The following is a 7,599-nucleotide window of genomic DNA, read 5'->3' on the forward strand; positions in this document are numbered from 1 at the left end:
CAAACCAGCACCCTTCTCCATCCTCCAGGAGTCCTCATCGCCCCCATCCCTGCCCACTGCCAACTTCTGAACACTCAGCAGTCTGGGCACATTGCTGCCCACAGGGGAGGGTTCCCTGACACAAGGGCCCCTGCAACCCACCTTTGTGGTATCTTTCAAATACCACACACGATAGGGGCCAGGCTGTCCCTGCCTCCCACCACACCCTCAAATGTCCTTCTTTCCCTTGCTTGGCCTGCTTAGGTACAGGCCACACCTTTCTCTGAGTTGGTGGGAGGTGGTCCTAAAGTCCCCATGGACATGCAAGGCCACCATGAGCAACAGTCCAGATGTGACATGTGTCTGAATGACCAGCAGTGGGCACATCACTTTAGACCTGCCACACAGCAGGCATCTGTCTGGTCTGGGGGTACACTGGTCACTGTGGGCCCCCGTGAGGCAGCAGGCCCCAAGAGCTACCCCAGACAGCCCATGGGGTCAGGCCTGACCTTACCTACTTGGCCAACATCCTAGGGGACAGACTTAATGATGAAGCAGAGCACACTCCCCGGCCCTGAACCAAGCTCATGTGAAGGCTCTGATAGGTCAGTGACCAATAAAAGTTGCAAAAAACCTCCTAATGGTGCACGGACTGGGCCAGTGGACACAGGAGGCAAAGGGATGGCCCTGAAAGGCCCAACAGAAAACCACAGGCCAAAGTACCCTCTCTCTCCCTAGCTCCCTCATCCCCACATCTCTCTGTGAGAACCCCCTCACCCAGGCAGGAAAGAAAATTAAGTTGATGGAGACATGACTCAGTTATGTTGTTTGGTACCAAGGCAATACATACTGCTTTCCCTGTTACCGTAACGCACTCCATTTCCCTTTTTGCCTTTGCTGTTAGGAAGCTCAAACCAAACTGAATGCTCATTACTTTTTTTAAAAAAAATTAAAGACAGGTGCCCAGGCTGGTTGCAAACTCCTGGCCTCAAGTGATCCTCCTGCCTCAGCCTCTCAAAGTGCTGAGATTACAGGCATGAGCCACCAAGCACAGCCATATTACCTTTTTGTGGCTCTTGGCACAGTGTTGTATTCTCTTTCTTGGTGTGATTTTAGATAATTCTTTTGTTTATTCCTACCTGCCCCTTTGCATCTGTTACGTGCTTTCAGGAAGTAGGGACGATGGAAATGATGCAGACTGAAGCCATCCTTAGCCACTCATGCCTAACACTGAGTGAGTGTTCTGGATCTTTACCAGGGGCCAGCTGGATGGCAGCAGATTTGATGGAGAGCAGGTGAGGGGTGGATCCAGGGTCGGCACCAACCACCCCCAGGCTGGCAGCCCTGGGGGAAAACAAGGTCAGAGCCACAAAGTACGGGGCCAGCAGCTCTGCCACCAGGAAGCCAGGCTGGCGTAGATCAGCCATGACAGAGGATGCCCCACCCAGTGACCGCAGGGCTGATGACAACTAGCACCAGGAACTCAGGGGGACCGGGCCAACCAAAACACATCTGTGGGGAGTCCACCTTGCCTGGAAGGCAGGGAGGTGGGTCACAATGGCCCTCCCCTACAGGATCTCGTGTGTGAGTGTAGGCGTTTCCATGGGTGTGTGCAGGTGTTGGTAACTGTGCCAGGGATGTGGATGTTAGGAGTGTGTGTGTGCCAGTGAGTCAATGTCTCAGTCTTTCAAGAATGTGTCATAAGCGTGTCATGAGTCCATTTATTGTATTTGTGTCAGTGCCTGTGTATCAGGAGTGTGTTCACAGTGTGTCCGTGAATGTCCATGAGTGTATCACAAGTCCATGTCATGCGAGCGTGTCAGTGTGTTGTGAACGTGTCACGAGTGTGTTGGCAAGTGTGTCCATAAGTGTTTGTACCCTGTGTTGCTGAATGCTGTCATGAGTGTGTCCATGTGTCTGCTAGTGTGTCATATCTATGAATGTGGCATGAGTACGTCCATGGGTGAGTGTTGGTGTGTTGTGTCAGGAGTGTGTTGGTGTGTCCATGAGTGTGAGTTCACCATGCATTGGTGTCTGTGAGTAGGTATGAGTGTGTCATAACTGCGAGTGTGACATCTATGAGTAAGCGTGTCATGAGTGTGTCCATGAGCGAATGTGAGGGTCCGTGTCATGAATGTGTCATGTGTTTGAGTGTCCATGAGTCAGTGTGTCGTGAGCATGTCCATGAGTTGGTGTCATTGACTGTTGAGTGTGTCCATGAGTGTAACTGTTGTGTCCATAAGTGGGTGTGTCATTGACGTGCCTGAGTGTGTGATAAGTGTGTGCATTCTGGAAAAAACTACACACCAATGGTTCTCTCTGAGGAGTGGGATGGGGTTGGCCAAGGTCAGAGGAGGCTTTGCCTTTTTGCTCCTTATTTTTGTTTGAATTGTTCACAATGTGTCACCTTCACACATTGAAAGAGAAACAGCTGTGGGCCAACCTTAAAAAAAGGGAAGGAAAAAGGAAAAAAATTTAAAAGAGTAAGAGAAAAAGGAAAAATCAGTGTGTGCCATGTGCAGTATTCCAGACTGAGACCTTCGAACTGTGCTTCTCAGGTGACTGCCAAGGACGGCACAGCACCCCTGCCCCAACCCCAGCCCCAGGGTGGCAGCACTCACTGGGTATCAGAGAACTCTAGGTTAGTGGTGTTGGGGACCCGCTTGCAGCTGGTGCTGTAGTAACAGTCCACAAACTCCTTCAGCTTCATCTTGCAGTCCTTCTGCTTGGTGACATCTGTCACATCCACACTCTGCTCCAGCCGTGGGGAGGTGCTGAGAGGAGCTCGAGCACCCTGGGAAGTTGGCACAGCCTCCCTGAGGCCGGGATGTGTAGAGTAGACACATACCCTTGGCTGCCATCACACACAGCAGAGTTGCCAGCGGCTGGATGCTAAGGCTCTGGGTGCCAACATCCAGCTTCACCCACATGCTTTCCCTCTGGCTCAGCAAAGCGCCCTGACCACTCTCCCTCTGACCTGGTGATAACTGCAAGGCAGCCAGGTGACGGGCCTCGGCGAGGGTGGCCAGATTAGCGAAATGAAAACACAGGACACTTGGCCCACCTGAATTTCAGATGAACAACAAATACATTTCAGTGTATGTTCCAAGTAATTCATGAGACATACCTACTTTTTAAAAATTAAGCTATCAAATCCCCCGCATTTGTAGAGCACCAATTCATTACTCTGATAATTGGCAAACTGATAAAGGGAAAAGCCTTCTCTGTAGTTGACAAAGAAAAGTTCAGGATAGCCAGATGAGCTGAGGAGGAAAACTTCCTTATAAAAGACTCATGACCGAAAGAGGCAGAAGGAAGGACAGAATTGCCAGCAGCCCTTTACAGTAGTTCTCTCTGGCTGCTCTGTCCACAAAGTGCAAGGCCATGGGGTTAGTGTGGACAGATGAGATGTGTGCCATGGCCACTGGCTTTGTTGGCATCACTGCAAGAGTGCGGCCAGGCACGATAGGCCTCCCCATGGATGGAAGCACACCCCCCCCAGAGGGAGTCCTGCCAAAAACCTGAAGGCAAGTCAAGCAAGCCTCTAACCACGAGTTTATAGGAAACACCTGGGACAGAAGGATCTGCTCAATGACACCACTGGGGACGCTGGCAACAAAATGCTGGATGTGGGACATTCTGCAAGAACAACCATGGCCTTCTCTCCAACAAACCAATGAGATGGAAGGAAATGTCGCTGTCAGAAGAAAAGAGACTCAAGGGACATAAAAAGCAAATGCAATGTGGGGGCTTCATTTGGATTCCACTGCCAAATGTAAAGAGGCATTTTTGAGGCAATTGGGAAGAATTAAACTGAGTCTTACATGCCACCGAGGAATTGGAATTATTGTTAATATTATCTAGTGTAATGGTGGAACTGTGAGCGATGTACTGGAATTTTTATGGGTGAAATGATGTATGTAAAAAGATTTTTTTTTGAGATGGACTCTTTTTCTGTCACCCAGGCTAGAGTGCAGTGGTACAATCTTGGCTCACTGCAACCTCCACCTCCCGGGTTCAAGCAATTCTCCTGCCTCAGCCTCCTGAAGAGTTGGGACTACGGGTGCCACTACACCCGACTAATTTCTGTATTTTGAGAAGGGACAGGGTTTTGCCATGTTGGCCAGACTGGTCTCGAACTCCTGGCCTCAAGAAATTCACCCACCTCAGCCTTCTAAAGTGCTGGAATTAAAGGCATGAGCTACCATGCCTCGCCAGAATTTCTTTTAAAATACTACAAGAGAACAAAGGTATGGAGGCAGAAAATCGGCTGAAGGCTGCTGGTTTTTGTTTCCAGTGCTAGCTGCATGAGGGCTTATTGTTTCTTTAATTTTGTGTGTGTTTAAAAAGTTTCATCATGAAAAAAAATTCAGAGGAAAAAGACAGACATAGAAGCAATACAAACTACGAACCATCTCCCTGCTTCTTCAGGGACAGCTGTGGAGGGAACAGGGCAAGGGGATAAACCAGGCCCCGTCTGCATAATTAGATGACCACAGGCCTTGGTGGCACAGCAGGACCCACCTCTCAGAGCTGTGGGAGGGAGGAAATTAACTCCTACATGGAAAGAACTTAGAAAAATGCCTGACACTGGGCACACCCTCACTTGTATTAGCTGTTATCCTGCGTGCACCATGCGGGGGCTGGGAAGGTGAGAAAGAGCACTGGCCCAGTGAGTGTGAACATTACAGCTGCGGTACACAAGGCTGCCTGACCAGCATTGTGCAGCAAGCCCACCGGATGGCCACGGCCCCCTCTCTACTCAGGCAAACCTGCGGCAAAGCTGAGCACAGGCAAGACCAGGGGCTGGATCCTGCCTCAGGGCAGGGTCAGCCACAGAGCTATTGTCACAGCTCAAACCATGCCCGGTCTTCCCTCCTCCTCAATAAGAATCCCACAGAATCAGCCCCTCTGCATGGACTCCCAACACCTCCACCCCAGGTCCCAGGAGAAGCCCTTTCTAGCCCCTCTTCCTGAGATGCCTCATAGTTCCCACGGTGCTCGCTCTTCCTCCTCACCGCAAGTCCAGGAGCCCAGTCTCGGTGGCCCCAGGGTGGCCATGTGGCTCGAGAGAACAGTCGTGGCCCCAGGCCCCTGCTGAAATTGAACTTGCTGGCCTCCTGATGGGTGCCCGTATGTGCCCAGAAGCTTGTACAGGTGACCTCATTTCATCTCCAGCACACACCTACCCACCTCACGAGTGGTGCACAAAGGAAGACAGTGAGTCTCAGAGTGGTGGGGCTAGTCATCTCGGAGCCCCAGCACCAATAAGCCAGTGTGCTTGTCTGCCCATCTCCTGTCCTTAGCATTTGCCCATTCAGGGATTTTCCTCCTCGTGCCAGCCATCCAGGCATCCCCCATGAGCACCCTGAGGCCCTGCAACCACATGGGCCTCCATGCTTGGCCGTGTGTCCACTGGCCCATCACAGTCACTGCTAGGTGTGCTGGCCTCTCCCTGCCACTGGCTCTCAAATGGCACCACCACCAGTGCTTCCTGCACCACAAGTACCCACCTGAACCCAGTAGATGTGGAACTGCAAGGGGACATGAAATGGGCACTGTTAATGGTGACAGCACTGGCCAGAACCCAGATGGAATCCAGACAAGGAGGAGGCTCTAGTGCCGTGGGGACAGGTCATGCTACAGATGAGGAAGGCCAGGTGCCTGGCCAGGCAGCCAGGATGGGGACATGGGCCCACAACACCAGGGCCTCCTGGGCATGGTGGTGTGATGTGGCACCCACAAGAATGCAATTCATAGCTGCCAGAATCAAAGGGCCTCCCAGACCAGCCCCCACTTTGCAGCCAGAGTATCGGGGAGGGCAAGGGACCTGCCAGGTCATATGTCATCTCAATGGGACACAGGGTCTAAGAGCACCAGGAACAGAGTACAGTGAGCCTGGAGCCCCCCTGCTCACGGCACACATGGGACACAGCCAGGGCCAGGGAAACAGCATGCACAGTGACGAGTGCCCCAGCACTCCCAGCTCAAGCTCCAGAGCACTGGGAAGCAGATGATACTTACCCACATATTTCTCGATGTCACTTACATAGAATGTAGGGGCCCACTCAGCCAGGCCCAGCCTATCTTTCTTACGGATGAGGATAGGTTCCGTGAAGCCATGCTTCTCCATGTGGCCCAGTGTGAGCTGACTGCCCGGCACACGGGCCACCACGTCTTCAGCACTGCAGAGAAACACAGGTCAGAGGCCACATCGGGCCCGAGGCCTCCTGCACCAGAACAGGTGTGGACAGGGCCTACGACGCTGGAGAGGCGAGTCTAGGTCTGGCCACCCATCTCCCACAGCCACAGGAGGAGGCCTGGCCGTGGGGCCACATCTGGGACTATAGGGCAGCCAGGGCAGATACAGTGCTGACTCTGGAACTCCACTGTTTGGGGGAGTAGGGACATGGGCTCCCACACGTGTCAGATGGAAATGTCGGGAGGTGACAAGGGCCCGTCCTTCGTAACTATCTGGGCCTGTCCACCCCACCTACTTCCTCACACTGCCCAGGTCACACCTTGCCCAGGTCACACCTTCTCCAGGGACACCACGTACGCACACGTTGGACTTTGTATACATGCACGTGAGCACATGTGCACATATCGCTAGCGAACTATGTGCCCATGCAACAATGCAGGCACATGCATGCACACACGTATGTACACACACATGCACACACCCTTACCGGACTTCCAAGTCCCTGGGGGAGGGAAGCAATTTCCTCTCCATCCCACTATATCCCTAGCTCCTAGCCTCATATTCCACCAGGCAGAGAAGAGCAGCTGGGATAAGGGAGGCCGCCAGGGCATGCAGATGCCATCCTTGGGGGCTGCTTGGCTGAGTCTGACACAGGCTGACCCTTGAGCAGAAAAGGGACTGAATCCAAGAGCAGAGCCAGGCAGGGCCCGTATGGTGCCCATCCATCACAGACGAAGGCGGGGTAAGGGGCACAGGGGACAGGGGCCTCAGAAAGCCATGTGTCATCCTCCTGAGTCTCAGTGGTTGTGGGAGAACTGACGACCACCCAATGACAATGCTTGTCTCTGAGCAGGATCTGCTACCAATGCAAAGGAGCAGGGCTGAGTGGGGCTGGGACCTTTTATTTGCAAAGAACCTCCGCGTTGTGTTCAGTCTCCCCACCCACAATTCAAGCGGACATCATGGGAACTTGGCAAAATCCGACAGAGTCAAGGCCAAAGGCCAGGACTTCTGAGGGAAGCATGGGGCACAGAGAAGCAGGGCTTCAAATCTGTCTTTCCCAATCCTCTTCTAGCTGTGTGACCTTGAGCAAATTACCTGACATCTCTGTGCCTCATCTTTACTAGAGAAAGGCTTGCACGGGCCTTGTGGGGTGGCTGTGGGATGTAAGTTGGCATGTGCACAGCGTCTGTGCCAGACTCCGCTGGGCCTTTTCTCAGGGCAAAGTCACCTGGTGCGGCAGGTGCTTGTTCACAGGCAGAACATGCTCACAGGCTGGCTTGGTGCTCCTAACAGACCCTGGGCTCATCCCTGTGTGCCCCTGTTGCCCAGTACTGGGGCCAGCACAGTGGGCACAGGGAGAGTGTCTGCGAGCAGATGAAATATCCTATCCTTGTCACACTGACTGCTCAGCTTCA

The sequence above is a fragment of the Mandrillus leucophaeus genome, unplaced genomic scaffold (assembly GCF_000951045.1).
Source record: "Mandrillus leucophaeus isolate KB7577 unplaced genomic scaffold, Mleu.le_1.0 Scaffold1401, whole genome shotgun sequence".
Lineage (NCBI taxonomy): Eukaryota > Metazoa > Chordata > Mammalia > Primates > Cercopithecidae > Mandrillus > Mandrillus leucophaeus.